Raw genomic sequence first — 27,352 nt, forward strand, 5'->3', positions numbered from 1 at the left:
AGACTACCCATTAGCAGATGAAGCTCTTCAGGACTCAGGCTGCCAGGAGTGCCTGATGCCTCTCTGTAAGGCTGGGGCTGACCATCACTCCTGTCACAGAAGATGTATTATTGTAAGTGAGCTGTTGCCAGGTTAAGGAGCCAAGGGTGAAGTGAACAGCCTGTGCAGTACTTGCGAGAATGCTTGAGAGTTTGACAGGCTATTCTCAAACTCCACTGAAGAGAAGATGCAGGCAGACTCAGAACCCTACCAAGCAGGAAGGCAGAGGTCTCTTGAGCACAAACATGGAAGCTGGCCATTGGCCACACTAACCAGAACACCCTTCCTCCTGAAAACTTGAAGACAACAAATAGGACTGGTACCATTTACAAGAAGTATGATGCCCTGTAATGGGCTGGACAGTCAACTGATGAGGTAGACAAAGGTCTTTCTGGGATGGGGGAACCATCTGGAGTAAGACAGCCTGCCACCCTCATCACAACTGCCCCTGTTAATTAAAAGGAAAAGGTAGTATAGGTGACTCCCTTCTTAAGGGAAGTCTGCTGTGCAGACCAGACCTGCTATGCAGACCAGACCCAAGTCACAGAGAAGTCTGCTGCTTCCCAGGGCATGTGGTTCCAGAACTGGATGTCATCAGCATAATCTGCTTTTTTTTTTTTTTTTACAACAGCGTACTGATACCTGAAGGTATGTACCTTTTGCAGAGTGGAAAAAGGGTTCTACCACAAGAGCTAGCAGGGCTCATTGACAGAGCTTTGAATTAGATTGGAAGGCAGGAAGGGATAAAACCAGGCTTCTCAGTAATAAGCAATGGGATGGCACACCAGAACCTGAGGAAGTGAGATCACTCTATCTGCTCCATGGGGTGTAGGCTACAATGAACTACAAGCATGAGAAAGGAGCAAGGGGAAGCTTTGGCCCAGTGCCAGAAATATGAAATCACTGACATAAAAAAACTCAGTGGAATGAGTCCTGTGACTGGCATGCCATGCTGGATGCTTACAGGCTCTTCAGGAGGACAGGCAGGGCAGGTAAAGTAGGGGTATAGCATTGTTTATACCAGAGGGACAAGAATGTATGGAGCTTACAACTGGCAACAGCAAGATTGAGACCCTCTGGGTTAAGATTAAGATATAAACAAATAATGAAGATGTGATCATGGGAGGCTGCTATAGATCATACAAGCACAACAATGAGATCAATTCCTCAAGTGACCAAGGGAAACCCTAAAACTTTTCCTTATGGCATAATTCAACCTGCCAGATGTTAATCAGGGAGACCACACAGCTGGCACAATCAAGTCCAGGAGATTCTTAAAACATCTGGATGCTACTTCATGGTTCAAGTCCTAAGAGAGCTGTCTAGCAAAGATGCTGTCCTTGATTTCATGCTTGTTAACAGGGAGGGTCTCATGAGTGACATGGTGATTGGCGCCCATTCTTGGCCTCAGTGCCCACAAAATAATCAAGCTCAAAATCTGCTGACAGAAGGAAAAGTGCCAGCAAAACCTCAACTCTGGACATGAGGAGAACAGACTTCAGGCTGTTCAGGGGATCAGTCAGTGAGGTATCCTGGAAAAATGCTCTGCGGGTGCTGGGGTCTGTCAGTGCTGGTCATGTTTTAACCACCATCTTCTAAGGGCATAGGAAGAGGCAATTCCCAAATGCCAGAAGTCAAGCAGGGGAGGCAGAAGACAGCTTGGCTGAGCAGGAATCTTCTTTGGGAGGTAGAGGCAAGAAAAGAGGGTGTAGGCTCAGCAGAAGTAATGTCAGGTGATGTGGGAGAATCACAGAGATGCTGCTCCCCACTGCAGGGAGAAAATTTGCCATGCTGAAGCTCAATTGGGGAGGAAGCTGGCCACGATTGAGGGTGACAATAAAAAGAGGGGTTTAAACGCATTAATAGCATAAGACAGTGGAGAAATAACATTGTCCTCTTAGAGGATGAGAACAGTCATCTCACAAACAAGGACATGGGACATGGCAGAGATGTTTAATGCTTCCTTTACCTCTGTCCTCAATGCCAATGATGGATTAATGGGTCCCAGGGCCCTGAGTTGGAGGGCAGTGGCTGTGAGAATGATCAACTCCCAGTTCCCTGTAAATCTATAGGGCCCAATGAAATTCATCTGAGAAGACTCAAAAGAGCTGGCTGATATCATCACGAGACCTCTCTCAATGATTTTCTAATGGACTTGGGAATCCAGATAGGTCCCAGGTGACTGGAACCTGGCTGATGTCCCAGTTTTCCAGAAGAGCAAGAAGGATGAGCCTGGAAACTCCAGGCCTGGCAGTCTCACTTCAGTGACTGGCAAAATTATGAAGAATACTATTCTGGGAGGTACTGAAAAGCACCTGAAGGACAATGCAGTCATCAGTCACCACCAACATAGGTTCATGATGGGAAAGTCCTTCTTGTCAGAATTAACCTAATTTTATGACAGACTAACCCACTTACTTGATCAAGGGAAGCCAGTTGATGCAATCCTTTTGGATTTCAGTGAAGGTTTCAATACTGCCTCTCACAGGATCCTTCTGGACAAAATGTCCAGCACACAGCTGGATAAACACATCAAGTACTGGGTGAGCAAGTGGCTGATGGGTCAGGCACAAGGGGTTACAGTGAATGGGGTGGCATCAGACTGGTGACCTGTCACTAGTGGGGTTCCACAGGGCTCTTCCTTAGGCCCCATGCTCTTAAACACAATCATAAAGGCCTAAATCACAGAATGGTTTGGGTTGGAAGGGACTTTTAAGATCATCTAGTTCCAACCTCCCTGCCATGTGCAGGTACCCCTTCCACTGGATCAGGTTGTTCAAAGCCCAGTTCAACCTGGCCTTGAACACTTGCAGAGATAGAGATCTTCAACTTCTCTGGTCAACCAGTGCCAGTGCTTCACCACCCCCACTATAAAGAATTTCTTCCTAACAGCTAATCTGAACATATCTTCTTTAAGTTTAAAACCACTGCTCCTTGTCCCGCCACTGTGTGCCCATACAAAAAGTCCTTCTCCCTCATTTTTATAAGGCCCCTTCAGATAGTCAAAGGCCACAATGGGGTCTCCCTGAAATATCCTCTTAAAACCCCTACTCTCTCCACCTCCTTCAGAGGAGAGGTGCTCTGTCTAAGCTTCCTCAAGGCCATCTTCTGGACCCACTCCAACAGGTCCATGTCTTTCTTACACTGGGAACCCGACACCTGGACACAGAACTCCAGGTAGGGTCCCATGAAGGAAGAGTAGAGGGGGAGAACCACCTCCCTCACTCTGTGAGCCACATTTTTTTGCTGCAACACAGGATGCAGTTGGCTTTCTGGGCTGGAATTGCACATTGCTGGCTTACATTCACTAAAGACTTTGAAGAAGGACTTGAAGGGATACTACTTTTGCAGATGATACAAAAGCGGGAGGAGCTGTTGACTCCCTCAAAGGCAAAGAGACCCAACAGAGAAACTTAGAAAAATAGGAAGACTCAGCCATCATCAAAGGTACGAAGTTTAACAAAGCCAAATGCCAAATCCTGTGCTTGAGATGCAGCAACCCTTGATGTAAAGACTGGGGAATCAGATGCTGGAAAGCAGTGCCATGGAAAGGGACCTGGAGCTCCTGGTCAACAGAAGGCTGAATATGAATCAGCAGTGCCCTGGCAGCCATGAGAGCCAAGCGTGGCCTGAGGGTGTCAGGGACAGCATGGCCAGCCAGGCAAGGGAGGGGATTGTCCTGCTGTGCTCTGCACTGGGGCAGCCTCACCTCAGGTGCTGGGGGCAGCTCTGGGTGCCATAATAAGTGAGATATAAAGCTACTGGAGAGGGTCCAAAGGAAGGCCATGAGGATGGTGGAAGGCCCAAACCGCAAGTACCAAGGAGCAGCTGATGTAATTTGGCTTGTTCAGCCTGGAGAAGACAAGACTGAGGGAAGACCTCACTGCAGTCTACAACTTCCTTATGAGGTAAAGAGGAGGGACAGACAATGTCACTGCGTCTCTTCTATGTGGTGACCAATGACTGGACCTAAAAGAATGAGTTTTACATTGGATATCAGGAAAAGACTCTTCACCCAGAGGTTTTTTGGGCACTGGAATGGGCACCTCAGGGAAGCAGTCATGCCACCAAGCCTGACAGAGGTCTCTGGCACCTGGTGTTGTTCTTGTGGTGTCCTGTGGAGTGGCAGGAGTTGGACTCAATGATCCTTTTGGGTTTTTCCAGCTCAGGATATTCTGTGATTCTATGACTTGATACCTTGGGATCCTGTTTCCTTGCAAGGTAAAACACATAGATGCTTATGAAGCTTCTCAGTTCAAAACTCTACAGTCACTAATTAGTCCTCTACATCTCCACAACATGACCACAAAAGGAATCAACTTATCAAATGTTCACAACTGCGAACACCATACCATCCTCTAAGAGGCCTATGTTTTGTATGAAGGACAACACACATTTCCACACAACAAATAGTTTCTACATATTTCAATCATGATATTGCAAAATCTAAGACTGACACTCTCACAGCTGAGTCACGTACTATGTGCATTATGAACGAAATTCAATCCATTTAACAAAGCAGGTAACTAGCACCACCACTACAATCCAGAAGAATGTATACAGAGCCATAACACAATCAATAATAAAACTACTATCAGTATACAGTATCCCAAAATATCTTATTTCACAAAAGACATCTACCTATACCCATGCCTTAAAATGGGTATTAAAATCTTTCTCTCAATTCACCTATTCATCCTATTTCAAATTCAACTTGTAATTCTCATAAAAACTAGCTCCACTCTCAAGTCCATTAGTTACACTGTCATTTACAAATACATTAAACATATCTTGCATGCAAATTTGAAAAATTCAGATGTCTTTCTGATAGGATAGCAAACGTCCAAACTATGAAAAACAGTAACTACCAGAGGTGAATGTCTGCATCATTTGCACCAGACCAAGTCCCCTCATCACCTTTCTCTGAGTGAAGATACATCTCACATAATTGGGAATTGTCTTAAACAGATAATTTGTTTTCAGACATTTTATACATCAGAGAAAAAGAAAAAAAAAAGTAATTTATAAACCTACATCAGGGAATATAAAGAATTGGAAAACACTACTTAAATTCAAGTAATAAACTCTGTCCGAAGACAGTCATGGAATTAAAGAGACAAAGCAATTTTCTCTGGCAACAGTAGTCCACAAAATTAAAAAAAAAATGCCACTGACCTCAACCAGAACGCAGTATGGCCCTCCCAACAAAGTACTTGTTCACAGAAATTACCTGCTAAAAAATTTATAGTTTAACATGTTTCAAAAATAGCTTCGTTTGTATTTATTAAGTGTGAGATTGTACCCCACAGAAATTAGAGACCCTGCTCTCATCAAAATTCAGTAAAAGCTAGATATCTAATTCATTTAGGCCTTTATGAAAGTCTCATTAAAGTCAAAGCAAAAATCTACAAAAAAACAACAGGTCCAAAAGTCACTGAGTTCCATGCAGATAGTATTGGTATTATTTTGGCTAAATTCTGGTGCCTGCAATGAAAAAAGCAGTATGAAGCCAACTCCCTGCCAAAAGCCAGTGTTGACCTATTTCTTTGGACTGCTTTTTAATGAGTAGTGCCTGTTAGAATTAAAAAGCAGGGAGGAAGGAGAGGCAAAAAAAAAAATAAATGTTTCCAACAAATTACAAGACTATAGTGAAATGAAAAAAAAATTAAAAACACCATCTTACTGTTCTAAATTATGAGGCTCTTGGCTCTGATTCTTGAACACATTACATGTTGTCAAATTGTTTTTCAAGTGTCCAATCTTATAGTTTCCTCAAAATGCTCACTGGAGTAGTATTATTTACATGACTTCAAATAGGATGGGGTTTTTTTCCTGAACCGTAATCCTTTACCACCTCTTAGATGTATTTACATCAACATGACCAATTTTCTTTTGTGAACCGCCCCAGATGAACTACTGGTAATTGAATCAGTTGTGGTGAATCACATGGTTCTTCCTGTGGTCTCAGAGAATTTCTCCACCTTTGCTGGACACAACCAGAGCTAAGATAGGAAAATAAAAAGGCATCTATCGTATGTCAGCGCAACTTTAGCCAGATCCAAATACAAACAGCCACAAAAGCAAGAGCCGAAGATTAAGGGAGACTTAGGATCTCTGCTAACTATTTCTAGATCAGTTTAGGACAGTGAGTATCTACACTGTGAACAATATGAAATAACAGCCTCTAAGCATAAATGCTTCTCCACTATCATTTTATATACACTTAGAAAGTTTTGTAGATGTAACTAATTCACTGTACAATATAGTCTTCATCAGTTCAACATTTCTATTTTACACACATTTTGGTATAAACCTGCTACAAACCCACAGGTAACAAGGGCAGGGATTCTTTCACATGAGGAAGTATTAGCAGATCCCAAACAAAAACACAGCAGGTAAAAAACCATTTGCATTACTTTGGAATTCAAGACCAGCTGTACACCCAAAAAGATCCAAGGATTACAGACTGCTTTGACAGGGCACACACCAAGTCTAAGAACAGATGGAGCAGTTAAGTATTTATAACTCTTCTAGCTAGTTCCCTTCACCATCCAATGTAACTTCTGCCTTTCCTCTCAACCTAAATTGAACCTCAGCCAGGATGTTTTGGCCACATCTCCTGCCTTGGATATGCAGTGGAAAGTAATGAAACTATACCGCTTAGAGCTTATGAAATATGGACCCACACAACAGCCACACAGACACTGCAAAGCGTAACTTTGTCTTCACAAGAGAAATAGTTACAATCTACTTCTCCCCACACATTTCCAACTGCAGTCACGATTCACAACTGGCTTTGAAAAGATAAACTGTAAATTTGTGATACACTATAGGCTACAGGAGTTGTCTTTATTATACTACCATAGAAAACATAGAATTATACTGTCAGTGATTTGTATTACTTGCATAATCTGCTAACTATAATCAAATTAATATGCTCAAAGTAGAAGAGCTGATTAGTAATCATAGCTTATCATCACTAAATAACTTAGCACACTTAGAAGCAAATCAGCGTTTTGTATTGTACAACTTCACAGGACACTGCATTACCTTTTATCATGATTTAATTACTGCCATTTCATTAAATGACAATTCAATCAATAAACAGGTTTACATGAAACAACAAAAATCAGAGAGAAGACTCAAATCTTCAACTAACATATACCAGAGTTATTAGTTCACATAGGAAAAGCCAAACACACTAACATGTGCCTTTGCATGCTCATTTATGTCATGTCAGTGTAACTTGAAAACCTTCTGCAAGGGCATCTGTAGTTTAAAATACTAACCACAGAACCAGAAATGCTGAACCTTAATTACTTATCCAGACACCTAAGCCAGAAGAAAAAAACCTCTGCAACACTCCTTTAGCTGCATGTCTAGCTCTCTGCCAGAAACTGCAGAGAGCATCCCCATACAGTTCAGTAAACAGGTGGAATGCTTACACTAGAAACTTTATTGTGGAGTCATGTAGTATGATACAGTTTACTTTAGGATGATAATCAGTACTCCTTACCTTGAAATATTCTTGTAGAAATGCTTACTCCTACTGTATAGATATTTCAGCTTAACACAAAGTTCAACTTTTCTCAGCTGCTCTAGTTTATAGCCTACCCTCTCAGGAAAAACTGACATCAGCAGCAAAAAATGACTTGTTAACAGCTGGGAGTTGAAAGTACTCTAGACTGTCAAAAGGCATAATCACAAATCAGAGTGCACACAAGTTAGGCTAAACTACGCTGCCAGACTTTACTGTGAAGACACTACAGCACAGACATATGATCCTTTCTGATAGCTTTGCTGCAGAAGACAGTAGCCTTCAGGAAAAGAAGATAGCAGATAGCTACAGTCAGAAGTTTAATTGCCATCAGACAATTTCTAAGATCAATTCCACATTTGCTACATATGTAGATTCCGCTATAAATTTAAAGCACAGAAAACTGATACAGGACACTACTGAATGGTCATGGATTAAGTTTTCATACTGTGAGCTTTACTACAGGTATTAACCACAGCTATTGAACGCAGTCTTCTCATTTGTTTCTAAATAAAAAACCGTAAGAGATGTAGGCAAAAGGAAAGAAATGCACCATATTACCAACAGGCCTTGGCTTTACTTAAGCAGGGAAGAAGAGGAGGAAGAAGGGAGAAAATTGTTTGTTACAAGTTACTTGTATTTAAAACATATATTTACTGTAAAAACCAACTTATCATTTTAACATTTTCTCCAATGTCCCACCTCTAAATGATCCACCTAGGTGTTCAAACTCTGAAGTGACAAATAGAAAATATTCTCTGCCAACTGGAGACAAACAGGAAAATGTTAATGCCTAATAAATAATGACTTTATACAGGTGTCACAAACAAAGAAAACAATTTTCAGCGTTAGTCTTCTCATTCTACTGTATTTACAAACTATCAAAGCTGTGTTTAAGAAAGCTTTACTTCCTTCCCTTATTCATCCTTCTCTTATTTTATCTTGGAAATAAGACATGAGCTTTTCTCTAGTGCAAATTTTATGACAAATAATCTTCATGCCATAACGTTGTGTTTACTATTCCAGTAGAGAATCAAAAAAAAAACCCAACCTAATCTGATAAAGTCCAAAAGTGATGGAGGTCCAGGAAACACCTACTACACACAGAGAATTCTGACACAAGCAGGAAACACACAGAAATGCAACAGACATTTTGAGGAGTGATTTGCAAAAATATTCTAAATCACACAAAGTATGAGGAGTTTCCTTCTGAAAAGGATCACTTGTAGTTCACAGCAATATTACTCATCAGGACGACAAAAAAACAGAGGTAAATATAGACATTTTTTAAGTTACTACTGTGTATATTTTGACCTTAACTTCAAAAGTCCAACAAAACCTGAGAAATATATATATAAGGAGATAGTAATTTCAAACACACCTTTGTCACGAATATATGTAATATAGGTATGTGAGCTGAAGGAATTTTTCTCCTGCCAATTTTCAAGCCTCAGGTGCTGGTGAAAGCACTTCTTAAACTTGACAAGAAACGTTCATAGACTACTTCAGAAATAAACAAAAGATTTAAGACTGCTTTGAACACAGCCCTTTGGCACATGTTCCATGCAACACCACAGAAATACCAGTCTTAAAGCTGAGAAATAACTCATGAGAGAAATAATGTTTTTAATGAAGATTTACTCTCACCTCTGGTAAGTCCATATATGCTGTATGATCCACTCTAGATTTTAAAAGCTCACTATACAAAAAGTCTTTTTGCTTTCTATTACTGATATATATATAACAACCTGCCTTGAGGCAAGCCTATCCTTCTGAAACACTACTTTTTTTTCCTTAGACTCACAAAAGGACAAAAGAAACAAAGTCAGAGACAGTAAAAGGGCAATTAGGTTCGGAAAGAGAAAGTGTGCCTGTATTTGCACAACAATAGTAACTTCCACAGAGGAGACTGCCCCACCCCGAACAAGTAACTGGTACACTACCAAAGGAATTAAATTCTGGTACAATGTTTATCATTTGGGTCTTAGAGTCCGTGGTTAAAACCACTTAACACTTCAGAAAGTTAAAGCAATACAAGAGAGAATGCAAACGGAACAATGCCGTGTCACAGACCCCAAATCAATTCTTCAACGAAAGCATGCTGAACACTTTCAGCGAAAAAAAAAACCCGACCAAACAAAAAACCGAAAAACCAACAACTTTTTTTCTTCAATTCTTCAGCTAGTTATTTACTTGCATATTCATATTCACATAAATATTCATAAAAATACATCCTAAAAAGAACAGCGTTAGCCTTACGTTCGGTAAGTCCGAATATCAAACATATGAACCAGATATCAAGAAAAAACAAATTCGGTACGATGTACGTAATCTGCAGACACTTTTACACTCCCTCTACTTGACCATAACGCACGCTCAGGGAAAAAAACAAAACAAAAAAACGACCCGAGTCGCTCGTTAAACTGTAACTTCAGATCGAGTTAGAAGAGCTGCAACTTTTGCAGCCGTGCGCAGTTTGTAGTTCCACCATTATAAATTTAAGAGGGGAGGAGACAACGTAAGAAACTCCATTTCTGCACCGTGAACACAAGGAAGAGCCGCGGCGGAGGACCCGCGACCCGGGAGCTCCGGGGGGCGGCAGGACAAGGCGGCCGCTCCCTCCCTCCCTGAGCGGCAGCACCGCTGCTCTGCCCTCGGGTGCTCGGGCCCTGCAGGACGGGCGGGCGCAGGCCTCGGCGCCGGGCCGCCCGCCGCCTCCCTCGCGAAGGCGCTGGGGCGGGCGCGCACAACCAGAAGGGCCCTGTTTTCCCCCCTCCAGCCTTTCTGGAAAGTTTTCTCCCCGGCCGACAGGCTGTAAAACGTCCCTGCCTGGAAATGCGGCGCCGCTGCTGCCTGCCCCCGCCCCTCCACGAAGCAGCGGGTGCGCTGCTGACGGCGCTGCCCGCGCACGGCCCCGTACCTCGGCCGCAGGCGGGCGGGCGGGCGGGCGGCCGGGTGAGCAGCCGGGTCATGCCTCAGGGCTGGGCTGGGCCCGTCTCCCCGCCTCTCCTCCTCTCCGCCACCATGTCACGCCGACCAAACATGTCTGTGCGCCTGTGTGTGGCGGCGGTGACTTCCTGATCCGCCGCCGCTTGCACAGGCGGAGGGACGAGAAAGGCCACCCACCCTCCTATCCTCTCCCCGCCGCCGCCGCCGCTGCCTCCTGCCTCTGCCCCGCAGCGGCCCGGGGACGGGCTCCGCTGCCCTCCGGCCCCGCCCGGCAGCTGGCTGCAGCAGCGCTCTGCCGCCCACCCCCGCCTCCGGCTGGGCACAGAACTTTTCCAGGTGCCAAACACCGCCGTCCCCTCTCCCGACATAGGGGCAGGGGAGCCGCAGCTACCTGAGCATCCACGCGCGTTTGCATCCTCGCTCCCGCCCGGCCGGGTTAAAAAAAAATAAATTTCCGCGCATACCGGAAATAAAACGCTTTTTTGCTTGGCAGGCGATTCCAAAATTGTAAGCGCATGTTTTGTGCTACTCTGCTTGGAGATGGGGAGGAGGAGGGGGGCGAATTTCTGCAGGAAAACGGGAGGGGTACGACGACATGCAAGCTATTTTGGGAAGTAAACCGCGACACCTTTACAGTAGGAGTGACTGCACAGTTAAAAACAAGAGACCGAAAAGCAACAGGAGCTGCAGCCCTGTTGGGCTAAAGTCCCAGCCCCCGCTTCTTCCACCTCCCCGGTGTGTGCAATGTTTGTGACAGGCAGGCAGCGATGATCCGGATCATGGCCTCCCTGGCTCTGCCGGGGAATGCCGCTACTCTCCTCGCAGGCGAGACCGCTCCCCCATGCACCATGTTCCTCCCTCCTCATGCCTCCCCACTTCCCCTCGCTCGGCTGGGTCTGCGCCAGCGTGTGCCACGGCAAAGAAACAGCCCCACCGCACCGCGCTCTGCTGCCTCCGGACACCCTGAACTTCACCCTGCGACCTCCGGCAGCTGCAGCGGAGCCTCCCCCGGCCCGTCCGTCTGGGCTGTCGCTCCCCAAGGATCTATTTCTCCTGTGGCCGCTTTGCCCGCAGCCCGTGACACGCTCGCTGGGCGGCAAGACCGAGAGTGCCGCTGACTCACGAGTCAGCCACCGGCGACTCCGTGGGGGTTCTGTCGCTCCCGCTCCGGCGATCCGCATCGTGATTATTCCAGAATAATACCGGATCAAAACTTTCTTCTCTCCACCCACTGGGGGATATAAATATTCGGGAGGGCCGGGCGCCGGGGAAGGTGGGGAGAGGAAGCAGGTGGCACGGCGGCGGCTGGGACCGGCGGGGCCGTGCCCGGGGAAGGGGAGCAATGGGGAGAGGGAAGGTGGGTACGGTGCGAGCCGGCACAGCCAGTGACAATAAAGGACAGTACCGGGCACGGGGAGCTGACGGGGCTGGACCGAGTTGCAAGTTGTATTTACCTTCCGCCCGGGCGGAGCGCCGTGCTGACTGTCGCTCCTCTCCCCCCTCAGTGAGTCACCCGAGTCCAGAACCGGAGCGAGGGACTAGATTACGAACATGACTTCATTGATGACAGCCATTCCCTCCTCTTCTTCCTAAACTCCTGCCCCTCCTCCGGCCCCCCCCTTCACGGACGCCACTGCTCAGGCAGCGATGTTGCCATTGGTCCGCCGAGCAGGGAGTGCCCGCCCCCTTGCGTAGAAGAGGCTGTTCTATTGGCCTGGGGAGCTGTCGCTCACACCGGAGGCCAGGAGGGGCGGAGGTGTGCAAGCGCGCGCGGGGCGGGGTGCGCTGCGCTCCCGCGGCGCCGTGCGCACGGCTGGCGCTGTGCTCCCGCGCTTGCCGCGCAGCGGTGGTGGCTTGCGCTCCCTCCGGGTGCTGCCGCCGCGCTCCCCCGCCCCTCCCAGCTCGCCTCTGCGGCGCGGAGAGAGGGGCAGGACCTCTTTCCCCACTAAGGCGGCAGCAGGGCGCGGGCGGCACTCGCGGGAGTAGTTTGGGGAAGAGGTGAAGAAGGTGCTGGAACTGCGCTGTGACTGTGCCCCGCTGGAGGGGCGGGGAGGAGCCAGCGTGACGGGCCTGGGATCAGCTGTGTCTGGCTGTTGGGAGTGAGTGTGTGTGTGTGTGTCTGTGTGTGCGTGCCCGTGCCCAGGGCGGGTGTCTCCCTCCCCTTAAAAAAAACACACGTGGTGGGGAAAACTTACACCCCGTCCCCTGTCTCCGGTAGCAGAGGGCGAGAGCAGGCTGCTGAGAGCATTCCAGCGGAACCGGCCTGTCAGGCTGGCTCCGGCTCCGGCACCGGCGCCGAGGCTGCCCGCCGCCCCTCGCGGTGCAGGGCCGGGGCGGCTGCTGAGGGATCGGCAGATAGAGCGAGCCCGGGTGAAGAACCGCGGTGGACCACTTTTTTCCTGCGGGATTGGGAGGGAAAATAGTGCAGTTGTGTTTGGTCTGTCTTGCTTGCTTCTGTTTCAGTAGTTTTTTTTAAGTTGAAGTTGGTTTGGAAGGACGCTTTCCAGTTCCGTAGCCTAGTGCCGGTTTCTTTGGGATTTTTTGTTTATTCGTTGTTGCTGTTTGAGTTTTGGGTTTTTTTTTTTTTTAATGCTTTAGCTGGTTTACAGGGGCTGCAGAGTCCGCATGTTTTTTGTACAAGCTCGTGTAACAGGCGACTAAGTACTTCATTAAAATAATGGGCCCACCTGTCTGAGGGTTTGTTGTTTTTTCTTGAACGCAGGGTGTAGAGATAAAAAAAATTCAGCCAGACTACTGTACTATGTGTTGCAGGTAGTTAAATTTTTTTAAGATCATGTCACATGGGTGGTATTTGCCATTCTGAAAGTAAAATTCCACTTTGTACAGTGGAGTAAGAATGTTTGTGGGAACCTAAGTAAAATTAGTAGCTACTACAGAAGCTCAGGTGTGAGGTTCCTGTGTTGTGGTCTGATGGAGTAGTTAAAGACCTGAAGCAGTGCAGGGAGCACCAAATGCACCTTGTGGTCTTAAAGTAACAGATATTGTTTACATGGTGTTTAGCTTGGAGGTCTTTTTATTGTTCAAATCACCAATTTACAATGCTGGCAATACAATGTCAATTACCACTGTTTCTTTAGTTTTCCAGCTTAATCAGCTTCATCTTATTTTTTATGTAAATTACCAAAATGCTGAAAGATAGATGTGTAAGAATCAGTGCTAACTGGACAACATAAAGTATCAATAAAGTAAAAAGCTTAAAAGGCTGTATTTTCAGTTCACCATCGTCAGTGAAAAATATTTACTTGGGAACAAAATCAAAGAAATTGAATCATTCAAATCTTAATATACAAAATAACTTATGTCATTATGTAAATCTTTTGATCCACTTGTAATTTATAGCTTTGGTTTTAGCTTTGTCTTAAGCTGCAAACTGGTGTCTAAGAGATAAAAGAATGTAGTTAACATTCTTGGAACATTATGCTAATGGAAATGAAAGGGGTAAAGAGATGCTTTTTCATTATATTTTTTTTTTAATACTGAAACTCTCATTAGGCAGTCATTTGCGTTTGTGGTTTGTTTTTCCTCCTCCATTCCCCAGTGTAAATCTGAGTACTGTTTGCCTTTTCTCTGTGCAGAAGAGAAAACAAACATTAAATAATGGAGGGGAAGCTTTCTTTCAAAACAGCTCAGCTGTTTGCTGGATTCAGCAACACTCAAACCAATCTAAACCAGGTCAACCCATTCTTTTGTTAGAAAGCATACAGAGAAGAAAAAGAAATAAAAAGTTAATCTTTTAGGCAAAAGAAAAAAGGTTCACTTGACTCTGGAATAGATGCAGCTATATTTAGTTAATGATTATGTTTATTTTGGGAAGGTTGTACAAGCCAATTTCATTTTGTGAGAGCATGAACATGCCTGTTGCTGGTGTCAGTCTGAAGGCTTTTTCTTTTTGTGTTTTGATGAAGTACTATTGAATCTCATTGTAATCTATCCGGAGGGCATGGGAAACATGAGAGTTTTTTTGTCAAGGGAGGCATGTTCACCTGATAGGAAAATCTTAATTGGGTCAGTAAGGCTTCCTTATATGAGATTTAAGTAGCTTAAGCTTTATGCATAATGAATATGTAAACATGATGAATAGTCATATGCTATAGGATAAATTTTTTTTCCCCCTATCAATTTATCTAACATAACAAAAGGAAGAAAAGATGAGGGTCCTTAACTTAAATCTTAAATTAATGGTTTGGATGTGGCCATTAATGGTAAAATAGCATGTAAAATTTTCAAACTAGATGAGGTACCACTACAAAAAGAGGTATGTCTTTAACTAGCTAGATATATTGTTGAAGAACTAAAGCTTGTTTATTTGAAGAATGATACCAACATACTAAGTCTGTTTAGAAACTGATGTATCGGTGGTACTCTTGCAGAGACACTTCTACCAAAAGGAGGTCGTTGCCGCCAGGGAGTTGCAGTTGTTTACAGCAACCTCACCATTACCACCTTGAAACCCCTGCTGTAACAGTTAGGGCTGCTATTTCTAGGTTTGCTACCAATTGTCTGCCAGAGACAATTGCACTTGCTGCAACAGAAATAGCAGAAAAGATTATATTTTAGTATTTCAGCTGGTTCTTAGCAGAATCCAGCTGCTTTAGCCTGCGTGACATGTGAAAAAGGGCTACAGCTAAATCATTCCAAGAAGATGGCTTTATGCTCAGGCTTCTGCATAAAAATGTTCTTTCATGTGTCCAGGTAAATCATAAAGAAGTGAACTTGCCATCCACAAGTCCATGGGCTATGATGGGTTCCTTCACACCTATGAACGCTGAAGGAACTAGTAGATGTGATTGCTCTCAGATCTTTAAAAGGTCATGGCAGTCAGGAGAGGTGCCACAATACTAGAGGAAAGGAAGTACCACCCTGGTCTTTAAAGGGGGCAAGAAGGAGATTCCAGGGAGCCACAGGCCAATTGGTCTCATTTAATCCCTGAAAAAGTAATGAAACATTTCATCCTGGAGGCCACCTCCACACATGTGGTGGACACAACGATGATGAAGAGTAGTCAGCATGCTTAACCAACCTCATTCCCCTCTATGCTGAGACAGCTACCTGGGTAGATGAAAGGGAAGAGCAGTGGATGTTTACCTGGACTTTGAGCAAGGATTTTGACTTTGTCTCTGGTATTATTCTCATAGGCAAGCTCAGGAAGTATGGGCTGGATGAGTGGACAGTGAGGTGCAACCTCACTGACCACTCATCCAGCCCAAATTTCCTGAGCTTGAACTGCAGATCCCCAAGTGTTGTAATCAGTCGCACAGGATCTCATTGGAGGCCTGTCTCTAGTGCTGTTCCCAAGGACTCAGTACTGGTCCAGTATTGTTTAACTTGTTCATCAGTGACTTGGATCAAGAGGCAGATGCCTCTGAGTTCGCTGACAACACAAAGCTGGAAGGAGTTGAGAGAGAGAGAGCTGTGCAACTCTTCAGAATGACCTCGACAGCTTGAAGAGGTGGGCATAGAGGAACTGTCTGCAATTCAACATGTCCAGTTCTGGGCTCCTCAGGACAAGAGAGGCATATAGCTCCTGGAGCTTGTCCATCTGAGGGCAGCATAGATGGAGGTTGGAGCATCCCAGATGGGACAGGACCTAGTCAGTCTGGAGAAGACTCACAGAAGATCACATCAATATATATAAGTATCTGATGGATGGAGCCAAGTTCTTCTTAGTAATGCTGAGTAATGGGCAGAAACTGGAACATAGAAACATCCACCTGAACGTGAGGAATAAATTCTCTACTAATTGAGCACTGGAGCAGGCTGCCCAGAGCAGTTGCGGAGTTTCCTTCCCTAGAGTACTCAAAAGTAGTCTGGACAAAATTCTGACTGCCATGCTCTAGGGGATGCTGCTTGAGTGAGGAGGCTGTGACCTCCAGTGGTCTTCTCCTGACCTGTCTGTTAAAGGGAAACAATACTTTCCTTGAAGTAGGTTAATCCTGGAGGGAAGGTTACTCTGTAACCATCTGTTGTTGTGCTGCTTGTAATGAAATGAATATACAATACTCAGTTGTATATAGAGTGTATCTCAGCCTGATATGATTGACAACAAAGTCAATTGGAGCTGGTTCAAGCTTTTCCTTCTCTTGTGGAAAAGTTAATTACTATTTAATTTAAAAGTAAAATTTATGTTCAAATACAACTGTTATGAATGTGCTTGTACTCATGCCCCTTTCCCCTTAGTATTTTTTTTTTCTGGAGACACACTCATCTATCTGCATTTATAGGTTTAAAAGATAGAGCCTGTTTCAAAGTAGCTTCATTTGCTCTAACCCCTCAAGGTATTTTTGTGAGTGTTATGTTGAAAAGACAATATTCAAGTGAGATCTTTTCAAGGCTTAATAGAGGTTATTATCAATCTTCTTGGTCGAAAGATCCTTTCTGAATACATTCCAGAATAAAGCTGGTGTGTGAGGAAGGTGAACTGGCTTGCAGAGATAATCCACTACTGTTCCTATTTATTTTGTAGTCTCTAAAATTCTAGAGTTTGGTTTGATGTCATATGTTACAGGAGAGGAGAAGTACACTGTGTTATCTCTTTCTCCCTTTGTTCTTTTCAGGCTGCCATTGTACTTCCCAAGCAAATAGTCCCAGTTTTGCGCATATGTTTTTACAAGAATAACACTTGACACTTGATTTTTTTTTTAAATTTTATCTTAATGGTCTCTGAGCCTCTGCTATTTCTCAACATCTATTTCAGTTCCAGTCCTCTCTTCTGCAGTGCTCACCAAATCCCACTAGCTTTGCGTCAGCTGCAGATTTTGTAAACATTTTCATTAGTGAAGAAATTTAAAAGACATTTGAAGATAACCATGCCCAGAATGGATTTCTCTGGTACTCTGAAGTGTCCTCAGTTGTTATGCATTCATTCCAGGGTGTTGACCTGTTGCCGTTCTGGCATCCCGTTATCTTCTTGTCTGCCTGTAGTAAGATGATTTGTTTTCTGGTTCTGGCTCTTCCTGGCCTGTTAAACAGCCTGCTGGATGTGGTCAGATGTCTTTTGTTCAGTGGAGGAAACCCAGAATTCTGAACTGAAGCCTGATTTCTTAGAGAATCTGTTTTGCTGTTCTTCCTGTGGTTAGTAGTGCTCCTATGGCAAATGTGAATTTACCCATCTTTAAACATTCTGTGAGTTTGCCTCTTAAGTACAAGAGGCAGGTAGAATCTATCATTATTAACTTACTCTGGTGTTCCTTTTTAGAATCATGCTAATTACAGGGCAGTGTCAGAATACATGAAGAAAATTACCACTGTAAAATTTTGAATGTACTAGATTGTGAAAAATAATTTCTTTGCTGTATGATTACAAAGACTATGGTGATGCAGTTTAATCCAAGTGGAAAACAAGTATGGAGGACAATGAGGTTTTTCTTCAAATAAGGCTCAAGTCAAGCCACTGTTCAAAGAATGGCATATATTACATACATGTAATATATGTTCTGATTTGGAATATGCTGTTAGGTTAGAAAGGAAAACTGTCTAGGCAGTGAATATTGTGGGCCTTTGAAAAGCATGACTTGCCCTGAAAATTCTGTATAAACCACATCTACACACCAGGAAAATCTTATGACTGTTCAATTAGTAGAATTTCCCAAAATTTGGTTTTTTCTCTTCCATTTTCTTTCCTCCAATCAAATTTGAGTTGTGTTCCTCTCTTTTTTTTCTCACAAGTGTTTATCCTTTTCTCCTTCCTTCTTTACAGTTACCTATTTTTTTTAATTTGCTTTTTCTTCCAGAATTTCTTTTCCTTCATCAGTGCTGTTTATGCCAGTGTTACAGACAGTGACTACAAGGTGAAATTACACTATTTAAAAATACTCATTTTTATAAGCTACTGGTCACCATTTAAACAATGTCTGAGAACCAATTATGAGTACTTTCTCTTCTTGAACTACAGACTATGGTTTTGCCCAGATGCAACCATGTTTAAGACAGTGGAATCTAAGTAAAGCAAACTGCTGTTAACAGGACTTTCATCCTCCCTAAAAGGGAGGATGTGTTTTTTGTCATACTTAACTTCATCATATGAAAGGGGATATTCTTGTCCTGGCAACTAGGAAAAAAAAAAAAAGGCACAGACAGAAAAAGAAACTCTAATTCTCATTCCCTGAAGAGAAACTGTAGAGATTTTTTGTTTGTTTTCACAGTATTTTTCTAGGTCCTGTTTCATGTGTAGTTTTCAGATTACAAGATTGTGAATCCACAACCAAGTCACAGGTTGTATCAATATATTTTTTTTTCTAATTCTCGAGCAGTAGGATATGTTTGTAACTTCTAAGTCATGGTACCTGTTTTCACATAATGCAATAACAACTGAATATGTTTAGAACTTACTGCTAAATTTTATAAATCAGTGCACTGCATGAATTAGCAGAATATTGTAAGATTCTCTCCTACCTAAAGGTGTAACATCTGAGACAAGTCCTGGAATGTCTCATTAGCCTTCATATCTCAGAAATGTATTTTATCAAAAATCAGCCTGGTGAGTATGATGATAAAGGAAAACAACAGTAAAATGGGGAGGGAAATGGTCTACTAAGAGAGAGTTGTTTCAGTATTTCGTTAAATGTGTTCTCAGTGTGCAAGGGCAATTTTGTTGTGTACGATAACAGAGTTTTCCCAGATGAATGACTGCTAGCTGCTCAGTTACACAATTTGATCAGAAGTACCAAAGGCATATAGTAGATCTGGGATAAGTAAGTTTTTCTAGAGGCTATCAAACACCTGGATAAATTGGAGCCATCTTTGCTGCTACTCAGCTTGCAGAGTAATGACAAGATAAAGCCTTGAGGATGTTCTTAAGGGTGTTCTGTCTGTGGTCCCCTATGAGCTCATTGCTAACTGCTATAGGTAAGTAGGACTCTGGAGATATTTTTATTTTCTGTTTATACTTCTTCCTTACTAAATCAGTTGCATGAACATGAAAAACAGCTACTCAAGAAGAAAGGTATGCAATTTAAGATGTCAAGTTTTGTTTTCAGCTGGTCTTGTCAATATGCAGACTCTTTCTAAATTAGTGTTCACACTCTGGTTAGGATATAATAATAGTTTGCTTCTGTTTAGCTTTGAACAACTGATCTTGAAGCCAAAATAAATCATTCATCAGGAGATGGTGCACAGGACAGGCCATTCAGTAATGCTAATGGAAGAAGTAAATGTCAGCTTTCTGCAACTGTTTTTTACATTGCTCACTGCTTCTAGCAGTCTGCTTACACAACTATTCATATTACCACTTTTAACACAGAAATTCAGATAAATCAGCTTAATTTTGACTAGTAAAGTTAATTGGGTGTGCTGGACATGACCCTACATCCCAGAAGGCCAAATGTGTACTGGCCTGTATGCAAAGTAGTGTGGTTAGCAGGAAGAAGCTCTCCCCCTCTGCTCTGCTCTGGTGAGACCCCACCTGCAGTGCTGCATCAGCTCTGGGGTCCCAGCACAGGAATGACATGGACCTGTTGGAGTGAGTCCAGAGGAGGCCACTAAGCTGATAGAGGGATGGAGCGCCTCTTCTGCTAGGAAAGGCTGAGAGGATTGGGTTTGTTCAGCCTAGAGAAGAGAAGGCTTTGAAATGACCTCATTGCAGCCTTCCAGTACCTGAAGGGAGCCTGCAAGAAAGATGTAGAAAGACTTTTTACAAGGACAGGTGAAAGGGGGAATGGTTTCCAACTGAAAGACAGGAGGTTTAGATTAGCTACTAGGAAGAAATTCCTTCTTGTGAACATAGTGAGGCATTAGAACAGGTTGCCTGCAGTAGCTGTTGATGTCCCTTCACTGGAAGTGTTCAAGGTGAGTTTGGATGGGACTCTGAGCAACCTGGTCTAGTGAAGGTTGTTGCTGCCCATGGCAGGAGTTGGAATTAGATAATTTTTAAGGCTCATTTCAACCCGGGCCATTTTATGATTCTATGATATGAACCAACCCATTGCATTTTGGCAAAGTAATGCTGCTTCAGACTATGTTTTTGACATGTTCCAGAGAACTTCATTCTTCACAAGAAATGTGATAGGTGAAGGCAACTTTTAATCCAACAAAAAGGTGATTCCAGAAAAAAATCATCCAGTCATAAACAGGATATCATACAAGGGATTAATAACTGTGAAGAAATTGTAAGTTCACATGGTCTAGCTTAGCCAGAAACATTTCTGTGTTACGAAGATACCTGTGTTCCTTTTAGAAATCCCAATGATTTCTAAATCATTGTTTTTCAGCCTCTTTACATGTTTCCTACTTTATTCCATATAAATTCTGCTACTTAGCTTGCAAGAGTGTTGTGTTCATTGTTGCAGCAGCTTTGCCTGCTGTCTGTCTGAGAGCTAGAGGCTGTTTGGCCTTTGCCATCTTGTTCAGTGACCTGTGCATGTTAAACTTAATGGCAGTTAAAAAGCATTGTTTTAATACATGATATTTTAATCTAGCTGTGTAATGTACTTGAGTTAGCTCGCAATCATGTGCTTGACAGCTCTGGATAGGATAGTGATGGTGATACTTACTGTCCAGTTTGTCATGTGCAATAAAAGGTATGTTAGCTGAGACAGCTAGGAGGTAGTTAGCCTCTGGCAAAGAAAGTTCTCAGAACAGCTGTAGTTGTGTACTGTCTTCATACCTTGGAAAAATCTTTATACTTTCGGAGACTTATGTATAAACACAGAAAAAAATGTCTGTCAGTAGATGAAATTTTGAGGCTTAGCAAAGATTATTCTCACCGGCTTTGCTAGAGATCTCCTATGAAAAATTACTAAACTCTTCAAGATTCTACTAGGCTCAAATAGCGCTTCTCTCATTACAGCTCTGACAGAAATTTTAGTAGTTTGAAATAAAATATTTTAATAGGACACTCCCCCTTGGGTAGGCTTCCTCTCCCATAAATAATAAAACATATTCCTGGAATTGGTCTATTAGATTCTTAAATGTTTGTGGAGATTAAACTACTAGGTCTATGTTTGACGGTGATGTTCCAGTTTAACCTGTGATAGCTGAAGTGTGGGTATGGCACTGCTTCTTAAGCCAAAACCATGCAGTGGCTCTTGCTGTGGGGCTTTGTTGATGTCTAGGGATATGGAGACTGTCAGTCCCAACTTCACAAAGTCACCCTGTGCTTTCCATGAAGAGAAAATTTAGCCAGTTGAAGAGACTTTACATCTTGGGACACTCCATTGTCCTGGCTGGTAGGAGCAGAATGGTGTGTTAGTAATGTCTAAGTGCTGCAATAGTGTGCTGCAATGCTTATGAGTCAGAGCCCTGTATCCTTTGCCATGCACTCTTTAATACTCAGGTGGAATATAATGTATGTGTGAGACTGTTATCACAATCAAAACATTGTGTTCTTGTCCACACAAGACTTTTTTTTTTTTTTTTTTTTAGGATGTTTAAAAGCCTTCATCAGTCTCAAAGCCTCTGTCTCAAATATAGATCTGTCTAGCCTCATGGTTTTCAATTATTTTCCTAAAATAAAGAATAATCAGAATTCTTTTTAAATGAAAAACTCTTAGTAATGAAAAAAGTTAGGGCTATAAACTTTATTTTTTAATGCTTTTTGTAACTAAAGGAGCAGAATTGGATACTACTTTTAAACAGTGTTAAAATCTGTTTCTGATAAGATACTCAGAGGAATTAGAAGCTTGTAGCACAGAACTTGTCAATGGTTTTCAAATATTTCTGTTATCAATTGTCACGAAACAAAATTTTTTTCCAACTTTCACTTCCTCTAGAGTGTGTAAAACGCATGCAGTTAACCAGCCATTCTGAATTTCTGAAAATTTGCAACTTACTGAAAATATCTGGGACTTTTCTGCAAAATTAATGAGGACTTTTTCCACTATAAGATTTGTATAGAATGACATGCTCAGAGTAATAACAAAATAGAGCAAAACAACTGTCAGGTTAATCCCTGCAGCAGAGAGTGGGAATCTGGCAAAAAGTTGTCATCTCTTGTTACCTATCTAGTTGTAGAGGTGTTATAAAGTGTCTTAAATGACATAAGAGTTCTTGAAGAATATTAATATTTGACAATAAGGAGAAATATTCAACTAAATCATAACCTAGTAGTATCTGGAAGAAAGTAGATAAATTTAATACCTCAGAGTTAATTCTTTCAGGATAAAAGATGAAAATATCAAGGAAAATAAGCCATCATGCAACTGTGGATTTGTACTAAAGAGGTGTTTGTCTAATAGGGGTTTAACTCTAGTGCACTTGCTAATTTCAGTAAATGTAAAGGGATGCATTTAAATGAGTAATCTCTGATTAGAAGTTTGGAAAGCAGAATGATTCCATTCCAGGGAGGCCAATAAGCTAAGTAAATATACAGGCCTTAGTTACAAAGGGCTTGATATTAATATTCTGTATGATGAAACTAGGTTGATACATTGTTGTTAATATTATATTGTCCATCGTGCTTATAATTTTGTCAATTGTTTCCTGTATTATTTATTGGCCCATTGTATTTACTTCTTATTTAGCAGGGCAAATTGATTTTTCTAAGTGTGTCAGGGGTACAATCCTCTGCCTCACTCTTGCCTTCATGCATTCTAATATGTGCTAACAATATCACTAAGGACAATGGCTGTATACCTTTTGCCCCTGACTGCCATCTGCCTTTTCACCAGGCCCAGTATTGTGAATAAATTATGGAGCAAAGCAGGCTGTCAGTGTGTTATGCCTGGGTATAAGTGTATGTTGACATTTAGGTTCAGGAATGTTAGTATGTGTGGTAAGCAGCACAGATTCATAATTGTATTAAACTTTCTCAGGGGTCTTTCAAAAAACACAGAAAACCTGAATTCTGCTGGTGAACTACTGAACCTCTTCTAAGACTGGATGCATTCAGAATAATTAACAAGGAAGACAACAAATTTGTGAGTGGATAGATGCAAGCAGACTAAGAGTAGTAAGACAACCATCCCTCCACTGACCAAATAAAGTGACATTTAAAAGGTAACTGGAAACCATTACTGGAGTGCTGTGTAAGAAAATCCCAGGGACAAGGAAACAAATATAATCAGTTACAAAAAATAAGCTATTATAGCCCTAGATGTAAGGGATATAATGATAAAATAATCCCCAAGCTAGAAACAGTTTAGTTGGAGATGCAGTTGTGTAAGGACTGAAACAGGTATGGACCACATGGAAATCTCTTGCAAAGCGTTCATTATCCTGCACCACTGTAAACAAACCAAGCTATTTTTAATAATTAGAAAATTATTATTATTATTATTATTATTATTATTATTATTATTATTATTATTATTATTATTATTTCGAATTTATTATCGTAAATTGTCTTTTTTGTGAAAGAGGTCATAATGGTTCTTGAAACAGGAAAATTGTTTTGAAGTAACGATAAGAGTTATATGTCTCTTCCCTCTTTCAGCAACTCTTCCCACATCACTCCCACTACATTCAGCCATTGCCCTGCCTGTTGAGGAGGACTTGCAAGAGACTGTTTGCTACTTCTGCCATGGTGTAGGACAACCAGGAGAAGAAAAAAACTTGGTGCTTTTGTTAATCCTGTTTGCTTCTGCTGCTGCCTTGCATCTCTCCAGCTCTTTCCTCAGAAGCCAAGATTATGCAAGTAGCAAGCAAAACCAACTCTTCAGGTTGCATAGGTTGCTGAAACAACTGATTATTTCGGTCTTATCCCAAATAAAGCAGGTAGTTTGCTCTTCTGAATTGCTTCCTACTTTGCCTGGGCCAAAAGCTATTTTTTTTCACTTGAGACTCTGAACAGGCTGCATTTTAGAAAGAGCTATGTTCAGAGCAATCTAAATAAAGGTTGCACAGGCATGTCTGTTTCTGAAGCCACTGCATGGAGGGAGGGCTTTCCAGAAGAACCCCTGAGAGCAAAGGTGTGGCACAAATCCTTGCACAGGGCACATCCAAACTGGAAGGTTAACCCTAAATATACTAGCAGCATGCTAAATTCAGAAACCACCCCAAAAGTTAAATAGAAATTGTCCTCTTAGAAACTGATTGGCTAGTTGGGCAGACTTCTAGCTAGTCTTGTTGCCAGGGGAAATGGCCTGCAACACTTGTGTTTGTCACAGCATAGAATTTCTAAATAAAGGAGTTGGACCCTTATGCATGAGTAAGGGCAATAGCAGCAGTTGTCATTCCAGCCCAGCTATCAAAAACTTGTGGACTGTTGGAGAATAACTCAAATACACTGGGTTTCATTGCTATAGTCAGCATCCACAGAGAACATTGACAGGATGTGAAACTGTGTTATTCTGGCAAGTCTAGGGATGAGGCTCCATTATCAGCATCATTGATGTATCCATTGCTATTCCTTGATTCCTATACATCACCCATTAAACATGCAAAATTTTGGCTGCTTTGAAGAATGAAGGATCCCCCAAAATATTGGTCCTTCTACATTCCTATTCTTTTTCCTATACCTGTGGGTTAGAGTGGATGGGTTTTTTTATTTGTTTTGGGGGGGGGTTGTCCATATTTTTGTTTGTTTGTTTATTTGTTTTTTTGTAAGTCTGCCTTAAAATTAATCATGAAACTTGATTAATTGTGTCTGTGTTCCTAGCTGGAGTACACGGTCTGCCTAGAAGAAAAATGTCCTTTTTCTTGCATGAGAGAGGAGCTGAGGAAGCACAAGAGAAGGTAGGAGTAAGAGAAAAGTCAAAATGAGAATAAGAAACAAACCAAGTTAAAACTAAATTATGGGAAAATATTCAGGCCAAGGAATGTAAAGTGGAGGTTCCTGGTAGTTAGTGGGAAGCACATTTGACTGGGCCAGTTCTTTTGCCTCCTCATGGCTGGTGCAGGTTTTTCAGGTAGCTAGCGTATAACTTTAAAACTAACTGCTATGCTTTGTTTCATCTGATAGGCGTACTTGGAACACCCTGTATAAGCAACTTCACACAGAAGCAATTATGATTGTAGTTGGTTAGAGGATGATCTTAGGGATAAAGAAGACTTAGTAGAGATTGTAAACAAGTAACATTTTTATCGTGATACCGTGGCTCATATCCGCTATTATTTTTTGTTATGGTTAAAGGAGTGTTATAACAATTTAAGAAACAAGTGCGTTAATGCTGCTGCAATTGTGGAGAGGCTGAATTGAGGGTTAAGGCAATCCACCTTCAGAGATCTCAAATTTCAGTCATTATGAAAGTGCTTTTTACCAGGCATAGCTTATTCATTTCAAGGATTATGTTGTTGTGTAATTTTACTCAAGAAATAGCCTGGCTATTAGCAGACACTGGTGAGTAGAAAATCTGTTACAAGGACTGTGATTGTGATAGCTACCACAAGCAATGCAACAGACCATACAACCTGCACATCAGTTTAGGAGTGGAGGTCTGCAGTTATGTTGAAGATTTTATTTAATGGTCAGGCTTTGCCACAGGCCCTCTGGAAAATCAAAGCATTGGTTTCAAATTGGCAAAAAAATTGGCAAAGGTGTTAGCGTAGATGACTTGAAAGGTCATAGATTGAACCTTTCCTACTTTGTTTCTGAAAGTACATGTGTTAATCTGGGTTTGTTCCTCTTTGGAAATTCTTTTATTTTTAACTCAGATAACAGCAAATTATTTGCTGCCAAAGCATTCTGGAACTATGCTGCACATAGCTACCATATTTTCTTGTCCTGACAAATACTACTTTCACTGGGGTTTTTTTGTACCTTGGCTTAAAGAAAGTGGCATTAAATTGCATTGGAAGCTAAACTGAGTAGACTGTATTGATACTCCTGTTGAGATCCCTTATACTGGCCTTCTTTATATGTACTCCTGGCATATGGAGCCATGTTAACACGTGATGGTAGAATTTCTAGCTAAGCATGCCATGATGGTGCATTTTCTCCCCCAGTAGTTCCTTACATCTACAATTACACTGTGGAGAATAATATTCTTGCGCTGAAAATGTAATTTGGCCAAACACCTAAATTCTTGAAAGTTAGATAATCTCCACTTTGAAAGCACAAAGACAGCATGCAATTTCCCTGAAAGAAAGAATAAATTAGTGGTAGACACATGGACAGTACATAGAGGTCAACTTTTTATCCAATGATCTAGATGGCAGAAATGTTGAATTCATGTTGATAGAGTGAATTTCCTCTTTCAGCTCGATAATTTACATTAATTATTTGATAGGAAGAAGAGGGATATTTTGAAGGCATTCTGTAAAATAACCACGGTCAACAAGAATTTTGACAGGTAGGTTTAAATACTTGTAGTTTTAAATTTAGGTTTTCTTTAGTAAAAATTCTTTAGAAAACAAGCTGTCCAAAAAGAGATAGTGAAAATAAATAGTGACTTATAACGATTTGCTGAGTAACTTGCCCTTGTAATGATTTGCTGAGTAACTTCATGAGGTGGAAGTGTTTGTAGGAGGATGTACTTTGATTTCAAATACAAGCAGGGTTTGTAAACATGTTCAAATCACTGTGCACATGGCAGCTTTGTTTGCTCCTAGAACCTATGCTAGATTGGTTATATATTAGAAATCTCATGCAACAGTTATATTATTGTGCAATTAATATCTTCAAAGGTTTGCTAAAATACTTTGCAGTTTTTTTTCTAATACCATAGAAGTTCTGCTATCCTTCCAATCATAGATTTTTGCATTGCAAAGTTATTTTGGTGCCCTCTTCACAAAGCACATTGCAAGTGTGCTGCTGTATTAGGCCTTGCTGGCTTGCCTGCTAGCTGGATGCTGGCTGGTGTCTGTGACTGTTCAGTTCCAAAAGAGCCATTTTGTGGTTGTGGGGTTTGGGGGTGTTTTTGCAGTATGATTCACAATCCACTTTCTTCAAGATCCACCACCCATAACTACTTTTTGGCCAAATTTAAGACTGAA

The 27,352-nt window shown here is 42.0% G+C and overlaps 1 protein-coding gene and 1 long non-coding RNA gene across 10 annotated transcripts in view; one reads left to right on the forward strand and one right to left on the reverse strand.

The window, feature by feature from the left end:
• The window catches only part of SMARCA2 (SWI/SNF related BAF chromatin remodeling complex subunit ATPase 2), a 119,056-nt gene extending 106,910 nt beyond the window's left edge, over nt 1-12,146 (reverse strand). For 3 of the 7 annotated variants that reach the window (XM_071425133.1, XM_071425127.1, XM_071425132.1), the window contains exon 1: nt 11,980-12,146. The gene's annotated coding sequence lies outside the window, so the exon portion shown is untranslated. Of the gene's footprint in view, nt 1-10,496; nt 10,636-10,916; nt 11,047-11,464; nt 11,594-11,648; nt 11,817-11,979 lie in introns of those variants that run through there. The other 4 variants (XM_071425129.1, XM_071425131.1, XM_071425130.1 and 1 more) reach the window with 4 other exon arrangements.
• A 26-nt stretch (nt 12,147-12,172) lies between these two features.
• Nucleotides 12,173-26,710, forward strand: LOC139589072 (uncharacterized). 3 transcript variants are annotated; one of them, XR_011678929.1, is made up of 5 exons: nt 12,173-12,624; nt 23,293-23,476; nt 23,913-24,193; nt 25,077-25,153; nt 26,647-26,710. It is a non-coding gene; the product is annotated as an uncharacterized lncRNA (long non-coding RNA). The 3 variants fall into 3 exon arrangements; XR_011678928.1 differs by lacking the exon at nt 26,647-26,710 and having other exon boundaries at nt 12,173-12,632; nt 25,077-25,398; XR_011678927.1 differs by lacking the exon at nt 26,647-26,710 and having other exon boundaries at nt 25,077-25,396.
• Nucleotides 26,711-27,352: the final 642 nt, after the last annotated feature.

Source organism: Agelaius tricolor, unplaced genomic scaffold (assembly GCF_023055355.1).
Source record: "Agelaius tricolor isolate 1412-34295 unplaced genomic scaffold, bAgeTri1.0.p SCAF_4, whole genome shotgun sequence".
Taxonomy (NCBI): Eukaryota; Metazoa; Chordata; class Aves; order Passeriformes; family Icteridae; genus Agelaius; species Agelaius tricolor.